Genomic DNA, 12,434 nt, shown 5'->3' on the forward strand with positions numbered 1-12,434 from the left:
TTTTAACAGTGTTTTTTCAGGTGTTTTCAGGTGTTTTAGAGAAGCCTATGAAAATAATGCTAGAAAACGCCATGAGCAGATCATGCTACATTTAAATAAAAACAAAACGCCAGAAAAAAATGCAAAAAACAGTATTTTTAAGGTGTTTTACGTTTGACTACAGTTTTTAAGCAAAATTTTGTGATAACACCTGAAAAAAGGTAATTTCTTTTTATTATTTTACACAAATACTCAGCATGAAACCACTTATACTGGTTCCACATTCCTTGCTTTAACACATTCAGAATTCGTATTAAAAGGATTATGCAGCCTGTAAAAATTCATTTCAACTTATAGCAACCCCAGCAATCAGGTGAAGGGGATGCAGTGCTCTTGTTACCGATAGTACAAGTTAATGCAGCAATATCTTGTTTACTTGAATAGGAATTAGTTGCCGTGGGTGGGTACATCAACTCCATTAAACTGATTGGCGGGGATACTTGGAGCTGGATCCCTGCTGATTTAAAGCAACTCTGTACCCACTTTTGCCCCCCCTCCAACTACTTGTACCTTCTTGTAGCTGCAGAGCAGTTCTTCCAGATGGTATCTTTGTCCACACTTGTTATTCTTTCCTGAGGGCGAAAATGAGACTTTAGTTGAGGTGCAGCCGTGCCCTAGAGGAGTGGCCTAGAGCGCTCGTGCCCAGGGCCAGCGCTGCCTTTGTGGTGGTGTTTTCAGTCTCCCCCTGCCTCCCATACCGCCCTCTTTTTGGCAGTTTTACAAAACGTAGCATGCTGAGGATGTGGCTTTTTTTTTTTACCATAGACTTCAATGGGACTGTTCTGGATGTCTCAAAAACAACATTGCTGTGTGTATGGTGTTTTTTTTTTCCCTGGCGTTTTTATCACCTTTTGTAGTTCAGCAACTAGGTCATGTGATGGCAGAGGAAAAAAAAAGTTCAGCACAAAAAATGTCAAAACCACAAAAGGAGATCATTTGCACATAAAGTAAAAAAACACCTGAAAAATGCAAAATAAAAAAAAAAACTGAACGAAAATGCATGGAATAAAAACGCATCTGAAGTTTTTCTGTCTTTTTTAATTTATTTTTGAGAGCCAAAAAACGGCACACAAAAGGGATGTTTGAGGGCACCCTTACGGCATACCTGTAAATCACTTGTGTGTGGATTTATTTCTGTCAAAAAGTACTTTATTCTTTGTAAGACATTGTCACAGAGGCAGGTCCTAGGGTGCCCTGTGCCAGCCTATTCCTGCCCCCCATATACCCTGTGTAATCAGGTGTATTCAGCGCTCTGCTTAAGTTGCAGACCCCTCTTATACTGTTACCATGATTCACACTTGTGGTGCAGGCCAATTGCCACACTCTCATTAAGGCAGAGCAGAAGTGGTGAGAGTGGAAACTGAAACCATGTCTTCAGTCAACTCTCTGTGTCTGTGCCGCAAGTTTAAATCATGCCACCAGGGCACCCTAGGCAGGGCACTCTAGGCGTCAGCACAGGGATTACCTGGGCAAGTGCCGGGACCCACAGTGCCTCGAGGGGCCCAGACAGGGAGAGGGGCCCGGTGTTCTTATGTTCAGTCTGCTCACTGTAGTGCAGGGTGAGTGCTGAACATCAGAAGACACAGGAGCAGGACCTGCACAGACAGAAAAAAAGGTTGAAGGACCTGATCACATGACCGGAAGGTCCTCAATCTCACAGTGTGAAGAACAGCCTGACAGAGAGGAAGAGGGAGAAGGCTGTGATGTAAGTGCTGTGTGTCAGAGTGTATCAGTGTCATTATGTCAGTGTCTGTGTCATTCAGTGCCAGTCAGTCAGTCAGTGTCAGTTAGTCAATGTCAGTTAGTCAGTGCCTGTCTCAATAATGTGTGTTTGTGTATGTTAGTGGTATCTCAAGTGATAGTGTGCGGATAACAGGTGCATAGTAGATAGATGAGGGGCCCGCTGAGGCTTTGTCGCCCAAGGGCCCACAAAAACCTGGAGCTGGCCCTGACCCTAGGACCTGCATCTGACATTATCCTGCAATGAATAAAATGCTTTTTTATAGAACTACTGTATAGCCAAACCAAAGATTCACAGGTATACCATAATAGCATGTATTTAGGCCATTGGGGGGGAGTATAGCTTTACCATCTATAGCAAATTACTATAGTGAACATACACAGCATTTTTATTTGTGCCATTTTTTTTATTAGAATAAGCAGCATGCTGTGAGTTTGATGTATTTTCTTCCTCTTTTTGCTCATCCCTTTGCGGACCAAGCCCAAAATGACCCAGTGGACCACGCTAATTTAAATTTTTTTCATTTTTTCCTCCTCCCCTTCTAAGGGCTCTAGCACTTTCATTTTTCTATCTACAGGGCCATGTGGGGGGCTTATTTTTACAGGAATAGTTGTACTTTGTAATGGCGTGTTTGATTCTACCATAACATGCATGCTGGAACCCTAAATTATTATTTATGAAGATATAAATAGGTGAAATTGTAAAAAAGAAGGCAATATAGTAACTTTTGGGAAGTTCCTGTGTCTACGTAATGCAGTATATGGTAAAAGTGACATGATACTATTACTCTATAGGTCAGCCCCAACACAACCATATGCAAGAACACAATTTTTTTTTTTTTTTTTTGCAATTAATTATTAATAAAGTGACGCTATTGTGACGCTTATAACGGTTTTAGTTTTTCACCTACAGGGCTGTGTGGGGCACTATTTTTGCGCCATAATCTCTAGTTTTTATTAATACCATATTTGTGTAGCTCAGACATTTTGATCACTTTTTAATAAAGGTTTTTTTGTATATAATGTAACAAAAAATCGGTAATCCCTCTTTTCCCCTCTTTTCCCTTGCCGTTTGCGATGACGATTGTTATATTTTAATAGATCTGACAATTACACTCGTTACGGTATATAATATGTTTATTTACTTTTATATGTTTTATTTATATAATAGGAAAGTGGGGTGATTTTAACTTTTATTGGGGGAGGGGCTTTGGGGTACTTATAAAAACATTTTTCCTTTTTTTTTTTTTTTTACACATTTTAAGTCCCCTTGGGGGACTCTTACCTGCAATACTTAGATTGCAGACACTGTACAATATTATGCCATAGGCATAGCATTGTTCATTGTGTTATAGGCGCTCTGCTCATTGAGCCTGCCTGTGGCAGACTCAATTAGCAGAAAGACAGAAAGAAAAACATTCTGTTATTATTATTTATTAAAATGGCTCAATGAATTTCTATATTGAATTTCTTTCTAATAAGTGGACTAAGGGCCCTATTCCACCGGACGATTATCGTTTGCATGATTGTTAACGATTAACGATCTCAAACGACCGCTATTGCGAAAGACCTGGAAACATTCACTAATTTCCATGGAACGATAATCGTTACTTATGATCGTAATTGCGATCGTTTTTCTTCGCTATTTATTCGCTATTGCGTTCGTATCTATTGCGAACAACCGAACAATGTCTTATTCAATGCGAACGTTTTGCGAACGAGCAACGATAAAAATAGGTCCAGGTCTTATATAGTGATCAACGATTTCTCGTTTAGTCGTTAATCGTTAACTGCATTTCAACCGAACAATTATCGTTTAGATTTGAACGATTTAACGATAATCTGAACGATAATCGTCCGGTGGAATAGGGCCCTTATACATTGTTTATGAAGTGAAAAGAAACTTTTAGCATAAATGTATATTGAGGCAGGATTGGCAACAATCCGTGAATTCCTGTGCAGTCTGCCAAAATAAATAGTTTTTTTCCAGTCTTCATGGAAAATATGTATGTGATTGACAAGTCTCTCCCCATATAAAACGTGGACCCCACACAATAAACATCTATGTTCCATATCCTTTGTATAGGACAGGTCTCAAAGCATACCTCAATAACCTCTGTGAGCTGTGCTGAAGTCATTCTGTGCTATGCTAAGCTATGCTTCTATTGCTTTTGCCATAATTTGGTAGCAGTAAAATAAATAAAAAAAATTAAAAGAAAATTCAAAAGAAATTCTTTAAAAAAATGTTTAATATAGAAACACAATTTAAACAATAGGTCATTATCTGATAACACATTCCATTTAACCCCTAAGGCCCTATTCCACGGAACGATTATCGTTCGTATTCGGCCGATATCGGCCGCTACGGACGATAATCATCCGGTGGAATAGAGTGCAACGATCAGCCGTCATCGTTCATGTCGGCTGATCGTTGCAGTCGCTTGTTTTTCAACATGTTGAAAAACAAGCGACTGATATAGCAGCGATCTGCTGCCGTCGCTCTGTTGAATAGGAGCATCGGCAGCAGACGCTGCTATATCCTATGGGCTGCCCGGAGGATCAGCGATCCCCCGGGCAGCCCCCCCGCATCTCCCCGCCGCCCCCTTCCGCTGCAGCCGCGTCGAATAGCGGCGGCAGCGAGCGAGGAACGAGGAGCAAACTAGCGCTGAGAGCGCTCGTTTGCTCCTCTAAACGACCTGTGGAATAGGGGCACTAGATGATCCTGGACGTACCTATACACCCTGGCTGCCTGTCACCAGACGACCCTGGTCGTACAGGTACACCATAGGTGTATATCCCACTATGAAGCGCGCTTCATAGCAGGTGGGGGCCGGCTGCAATCAGCAGCCAGGCCCTCAGTGTTAATGACAGGCTGCACTGATCGTGCTACAGCCTGTCATTAACCCCTCAATGCCACGGCATTTAAGTGTAAGTGACAGGAGCAGATCTTGTGACTTACCGATCGGGCGCCACGCAGTGTGACTGCAGGGTTCCCGATTGCGGTGTCGGAATGTCAGAGGTCTCTTACCTTCCTCCGTGCGGTCCAATTGGTGCTCTGCTCATTGAGTCTGCCACAGGCCTATGGCATAGCAATGATTGCATGTAAAAGTCCCCAAAGCTTAAAATGTGTGAAAAAAGTACAAAAGTTTTAAAAATACCTCAAAGACCCTCCTCCAATAAAAATTTAAATCACCCCCTATCCTATAATGTAAATACAACATATAAAAATAATTAAATAAACATATTATATATCGTAGTGTGCGTTATTGTCCAATCTATTAAAATATAACAATAGCGTTTCCATACGGTGACCCTGGTTACAATGTATCCTTACTTGACCCTTTGGGTGCCAAAATGTTCAGTCTGTCATCTGGAAAGATGCTGCATACTATGATGGGTGATCTGCTCCTGTCTCTTTTTTTTTTGGTGTCTCTCCTTTTAGTTTTTCAGATATGGGTATACAGAGAATTGCATTGGATTCATTACACTATGTTGATGACCAGTATTTAGTAGTGGAAGACCCCTGATAGATGGCATGCATTACACTACTCTCCCCCCCCATTACCACAAAATAAATGACCCTTTCCACCCTGTTACTAATAGACTTCTGCTGTTTTGTTTTTTTTTCTAACCTGTCTGATTATGAAAATAGGAATTCTACTCCCTTTTTTATTTTTATTTTTTTTTAGTGTGTAGGATTCCCCCTATTTTCATTACCAGCTGGATTACAAAACCAAAAGCAAAAAAACTCATGTTTTCCTCAACATTTTCATTACGGCGCATATGCATAGTACAGCACAGCAGATAGGACCTGCTGTACTGCGCATGTGCTCTTTAATGAAAACATTGGGTACTTACAGGGTACTTATTGAAAACAGGACCCCAGATGACTAGTTGAGGCTGATTTACATAGAACTCCCAAGTTTACAAAATTAGGTTTTCGCATTATACCAGGCAAAGACACAGAATATAGGAGCATGTCTGGGAAGTGTGCTGGGTGATGCATCAGCACATTTCCCTAACGTTAGAGATTTTTTTTTACTGATTAGTTCCCTTAAATGGTCAATTCACAGGTACAGTATCTGCAGCAGATTTAATAGTGCCGATTTAGTGTTCAATCATTTAGTTACATTGGTGTCTGCAGCATCATATTTGCAACATCATATCTTCTGTTTTGTCAGTCTGTCTTTCATGTGCAAATTAAAATGCATGTTAGGCACATTCAAAGATGTTTGATTAAAAAAATCGCTTTTAGTATGTGCTCAATATATAATGTTTTTACTTACATGTTTACTTGTACATTCTACTTCATAAAGTCACAGAAATTCTACTGTAAGGGTCTGCAGCAGTTTAAATGCTGCATTCCATCATTTAGTTACATTGATTGCTGCAGTATCATATCATATTTTCTGCAGGCCCAGTGCGTGTAAATGCCTCCTGTCCTGTTCTGTGTGACGTACACTGACTGCGTCGGGGATCCCCAAAGCTCTCCCGAGCAGCCAGGCATCTGATCGGAGACGCTCGGCTGCTATGAGAGCTTCGGAAGAATGACAGAGGCTTCGAGGGGCTCCGGAAGTAGCCGAAGCCTCTGTCATTCTTCTGAAGCTCTCTCGGCAGCCAGGCATCTCCGAGCTTCTCCGATAAGAGGCTTGGCTGCTCAGTAGAGACGCGCGGAGGCTGGGAACTGGCCCTAGTTGAGTTTTTTTTTTACAGTGGTCATCCCATACGGTGGGGATGCGGCGACCATATGGGGTGACCATACCCGGTGTATAAAAAGACCCCCAACTTCTGAGAAGATTTTTCGGGGTTAAAAAGTCGTCTTCTATGTCGGTAAGTACGGTAAGTAAAACCTTTATTGAGCTCATACTAAAAGGGATTTTTTTATCTACTAACTTAACTTTAATTTGCAAATAGGAGAGGGACCGTGACAAGACAGGGCTTAGTGCTCCTTAATAAATACAGTCATGCCGCAGCTTTTTTTTTTTGTGTAAATGCTTTAATGAAATTCCCATCAAAACTTGACCAGGCTGTTAGTATAATGACCGCAACGCAGTGTTGTGTTTTCATAATTAATGTTAGCCACAATATACCATAACATGTGAAGAGCAGGATTTCACCACAGAGAATCAATTGTAGACCACAAAAGTCATTTTAACTACCACCAGATCTACTTTGTGCTGATGTGATGTAACAAGGAAAAGCATCCATTATGCAAATAACCTCACAGAATATAATGTAAAAAAGGGACGGACATAGTAATATAGATTGTACTGCTGGAAAAGTTGCAAGTCCATCCAGAACAGCCTCTCATACAGTGCTACAATGTGGAAACAAAGTAAGAAAACCCCTCTCATTAGACAAAGTCTCATCTGGTTGCCCATCTCCTGCTCTGTGCCAGGGCTCCTCCTCTTACTCCCTGTCAGCTCGACAAGCGCGTCTCTGTCTCCTAGGGAACGCACGCACCAGCTCTGTATAAAATTTAAAGGGACAGTGTGCCCTTAATTGGCTGATGCTCTGCAGCTCTCCTATAAATTGCATCCCTGCCCTACTACATGTGTTGGAGCCTCTACATGCTTTCCATTAGTGTGTGGCCGAGCTCTCGTGTATCCTGCTCATGTATCCTGTCCCTATATTCCTGCCTGTATATCCTGCCCGTGTATCCTGTTCGTATATTCCTGCCCATGTATCCTGCCCAGTGGTTCCAGCCATTCCTGGTTCCTGCCATCTGACTACTGTCTCAGTTCCGGCCGAGCCTCCTGCTGAGTTCCAGCCTATCTGCCTGCTTGTCTCCAGCTGCACCTCACCACCGCCACTAGCAGGCCAAGCCAGGGGTAGCAACCTGGGGTCGCCAGCTGCAGCAAACCCATCCCGTCTTGTGGTGGGCGCTGGTGAAGACCAGCGGCCCGTTGGAATCCGCTCCCTGGTGCGGCTTACATCATCGCTAGTGGTGGCATAGTGGATCCACAACACCCATCATTACATAAGGGCCCTAAAGACATTATCAGCTGATGTCAACGATCAGCCAATCGTTGGCTGATCGTGTCATTTGGTCCTGACCTAAAATCGACCATCAGGCGCTTATCGCTATGTATAAATAGTACACACAAATAATATGTTCCAATTTTTTCTTTATCCCCCAAAAATTTTTGAGGATAGAAATGCACAATGGTATATTTACCTAACACTCGTGCTTGAGAAAGTGGAGTAAATCCACGAAACGTTGCGGAAAGGATCACCTTAATGAGGACGACAATGCTCTGATTGAGCTTTAAAAAGGACTTGGTTCTCTCATACAGCGTCGGGACTTTGAGCACGAGTGTTGGGTGAATATACCATTGTGCATTTGTAGCCTCAAAAATATTTTTTAGATAAAGAAAAAATTGGAACATATTATTTGTGAACTGTTCGGAGGTTCACAGAGGGCCTGCTACACTAGTGTGAGAGACCCATGTGCAGCTAATTTTGTATATATCGGATGTGCATCGCTATGTGTAATAGCGATATGCAGCCAACAGTTGATGACTTTGTAAGAAAAAAAAAAAAAAGTACACTTATACATAGCTCTCCCTGATGTCCTGGTAGCTTCGGTCTGCTCCCCACAGGGTTTGAAGTGACAGGCAGCTCAGCCCATCACTGGCCGCATCACTATGTCACTGTGCCGGTGACTGGCTGAGGAGCGGGCCGAAGCTAGCAGGACATGAAGGAGTGCAGAGATGTATGTGTAAGTTTATTATTTTACATTTATTAGACAAGAGCTTCACGATGTCTGTGCAGCCCTTGCTGCACGATTATGAAGCCGTACATGGGCTCAGTAAGCGAGCGCCAATGTAGCAGATTGACGTTCCTTACATCAAGTCATCAGGCTGTGTAATACGGCCTCAGAGCTATAGCGCTTTTATTTCTCCATCTACAGGGCCATGTAAGGGCTTGTTTACTTTGTGTTCTTTGTAAGGTGTCTTTCTTTGTTTACTTTGTGTACTTTGTGAGGTGTCCTTCTTTGTTTACTTTGTGTACTTTGTGAGGTGTCTTTCTATCTACTATAAAATGAATGAGAGAACCACCAAAATATTATTTAAGGGATGAAATTGCAACTTAGTCACTTTTGTGGGGTTCCCGTGTCTATGAAATGCGCTTTATGAAAAAAAAAAACATGATATCTTTATCCTATATTTTATTCCAAACACAAAGATATGCATGTTTACATTGCATGTTTTTTTTTATGTTTGACAATGTTTTAATTTTTTATCTTTTTTACAGTAAGCCTTTTTTTGTGCAAATTTAAAATTGCCCTATTGTGACTCCTCTCACTTAGACTTAAACACTGCAATTGTTGCATTTAAGGGTTTAATGAAAGGCCGCAGCACAATTGCTGCTGCCTGTTATTAATGGTAAGGGCCCAGCAGCTAATAGCTATGAGGTGAGCTCAGCTTCTAAGCTTATTTCATAGCGCCATAGCACATAATGGCGTACAGTTAAGGCGTGAGTCGTCTGGTCACAGGCCCCAATGCCATACCCTTATTGCATAGGTTGTCTAGGGGTTAATTAGATCAGGGGAGATCTCTTTTTAGGATCCTCCGGTGGGCCCCCAGCTTTAGAATCTGTAAAAACACTGACTGACATTTTGTTTCTCACTGGTTCTTCATTGGTGGGCCCCCAGGATCATTTCCTCTGGTGGACCCCAGATACCCCAGTCCGACACTGTAGCTGCCTGTTAATGGCAGCCACATAATGGATGCCATGACACTAAATTTCCTTCTGCTAATTATCAGAAAATGATCTGGGCAGAGAAACGGGTGTGTAATAAAGGTAGCATCTGTGTCTGGATGGTTCCACAAGAAAGCTGCTTGTCCTTGTCTGCAGATAAAATTACATTTACTCTGTCGATACACAATTAAATTTTCTCTTTTTCTAGTAAAAATCAATAAAATATCTTTGAAGAAAAGTTGATCTTCCCTTGGAGGGTAGATGCATTTAGCTACTACTTTAGCTACTAATTCCTTTCGGGTTGTATGCATGTTGGCCAAGAGGAGGCCTTACTAGGTATCATCAAAATCTGGGAACAGAACAATTCCTTGGGACACCTGTTTCAGTTTCAAGTCCTGAAAGATGGCACCCTGCACACTCAACAGGATCCCTACAGCTCTGTTCCTTCTGTATGGCTCTGAATCTGCTGATGGTAGAGGTTTCTCATTAGCCCCATCATTTTCTTGGAGGATTCCTGCTCATTAACGCATCAATGCTTCTGGCTGAGGAGGAGTAACTTTGGGGGCTTAAGACTCTCCTTTTTCTTTCTCTTTACTATGACACACACTACCATTGTCTGTGGCCACTTACTTCCTCCTGGGAGGCCTATGTATATGTTTTATTTTGACACTTTACTTGGAACTACAGTATATGTGATAGCTCATGTTGAAAGGTTTTTGCCCTCCAGAACCCTCATTTTGGTGAGTTTTATGTGCATATGAGAACCTTTCATCTGTATTATTTTTTAATATGTTCAAGCCTTCATGTCTCTATGCTACATCCAGTCATACTTCCAAAGGGGCACATCAGTCCAGGAGACTCTCTATTAAGTCACCTAAGGGTCTGCCAAAGATTTGAAGCCAAAGCCAGGAATGGATTTGAAAAGAGGAAAAATCTCAGGCTTTCCTTTATGACCTGATCTCTGTTTATAGTGTGTTCCTGGCTTTGGCTTCAAATCTTTGGCAGATAATCTATCAGATAATCTTTCTGTGTAAATGGACCCTTAGGTTATAGAAGTTTCTTTATTATGGTTTGCTTTTAGTTGTATGTATAACTACCTCAGTTATGTATACACTTACCGGCCACTTTATTAGGTACACCTGTCCAACTGCACGTTACCACTTAATTTCTAATCAGCCAATCACATGGCGGCAACTCAGTGCATTTAGGCATGTAGACATGGTCAAGACAATCTCCTGCAGTTTAAACCGAGCATCAGTATGGGGAGGAAATGTGATTTGAGTGCCTTTGAACGTGGCATGGTTGTTGGTGCCAGAAGGGCTGGTCTGAGTATTTCAGAAACTGCTGATCTACTGGGATTTTCACGCACAACTATCTCTAGGGTTTACAGAGAATGGTCCGAAAAAGAAAAAACATCCAGTGAGCGGCAGTTCTGTGGACGGAAATGCCTTGTTGATGCCAGAGGTCAGAGGAGAATGGGCAGACTGGTTCGAGCTGATAGAAAGGCAACAGTGACTCAAATAGCCAACCGTTACAACCAAGGTAGGCAGAAGAGCATCTCTGAACGCATAGTACGTCAAACTTTGAGGCAGATGGGCTACAGCAGCAAAAGACCACCCGTTACTAGCATGGTGTACCTAATAAAGTGGCTGGTGAGTGTATCTGCCACAAGCTTTAGTCGGCTTTCAGATCAACTTGCTTGGTTTACTTCATCTATCGATTGCTACTGCTGGTGGTACTGCAATACTTCCCTTAGGGTTAGCCTCGTACATTCAGAACAAAATTAAAAGGGAACATTCCTATTGCACACGGGGTGCTTAGTATGAAGGTAAGTTTATTATGTTTATTCTTGGTGCTGTTTTTGTGCAGTTTGTAGTTAAATCCCTACGTTAATGAGGTGGTTTGGTATTCATTAAAAGGGACAGGCCAAGGGACGGGCTGGTCAAGGTGGATTGGTGCACTGAGAGCGGCAGTCCAGCCCCCAGTTCACCAAACTGCCTCATTAGCGTAAGAATTTAACTACAAACTGCACAAAAATGGCATAAAGGTAAGTTTCTTTCTCAGTATCCTGTGGGCTAAAGGAACATATCAACAGGTTAAATGCATCTATCCTAATGATTTCCCTTTAAATTCTGTACTGAAAGTTAGAGGCTTCAATGTTCCACCTCATCTTTCTGCACAAGATACGTCTCAAAACTCAGCATTCAAAGATACGTCTCAAAACTGTCACGGCCGCGGCGACGTCCCTTGTTCCGGGCCGCCGCCGCGACCTCCTCCTGCCCCATGCAGCCGCCGGGCTCCTTGTGCAGGGACCCGGCGCTGCTGCTAGTTCGGCCCCTGGGGGCGCCTCACCTCTCCTCCGCTCCTGTCTCTCACTGTGCCGGCCGGCGCGCGTCCCCGCCTCCTTGGGCGGGCGCGCGCGCGCCGGCTGTCTCAGATTTAAAGGGCCAGTCCGTCCCTAATTGGTAGTTGCACCCAATCACTCCCTATAAATCCCAGCGTGCCCTGTCCCTCGTGTTGGAGCCTCTACATGCTTCCCATAGCGTTTGGCCCAGCTCCCTGTTGTTCCTGATTCCTATCCGCTACCTGGTCCCTAGTCCCTGTTCCTGATTCCTATCTGCTACCTGGTCCCTAGTCCTTGTTCCTGGTTCCTGCTCCCCTGTTACACCATTGCTCCTGTGTTCAGCCTGTCACCTGCTGTTACGCCTACAGACCTCTGCCAGCACCATCTCCTGCCTACTGCTCCTGCCACGCCTCGCCTGCCGTCACTAGCAACCAAGCCAGGGGTAGCGACCTGGGGGTCGCCTGCCGCAGCAAGTCCATCCCGCCTTGCGGCGGGCTCTGGTGAAAACCAGCGGCCCCTTAGACTCCGCTCCCTGGTGAGGTTAGTGCCATCGCTGGTGACGGTCCAGTGGATCCACTACTCCAGGCGTTACAGTAGGCTCCAACCA

This window comes from Dendropsophus ebraccatus, chromosome 2 (genome assembly GCF_027789765.1).
Source record: "Dendropsophus ebraccatus isolate aDenEbr1 chromosome 2, aDenEbr1.pat, whole genome shotgun sequence".
Lineage (NCBI taxonomy): Eukaryota > Metazoa > Chordata > Amphibia > Anura > Hylidae > Dendropsophus > Dendropsophus ebraccatus.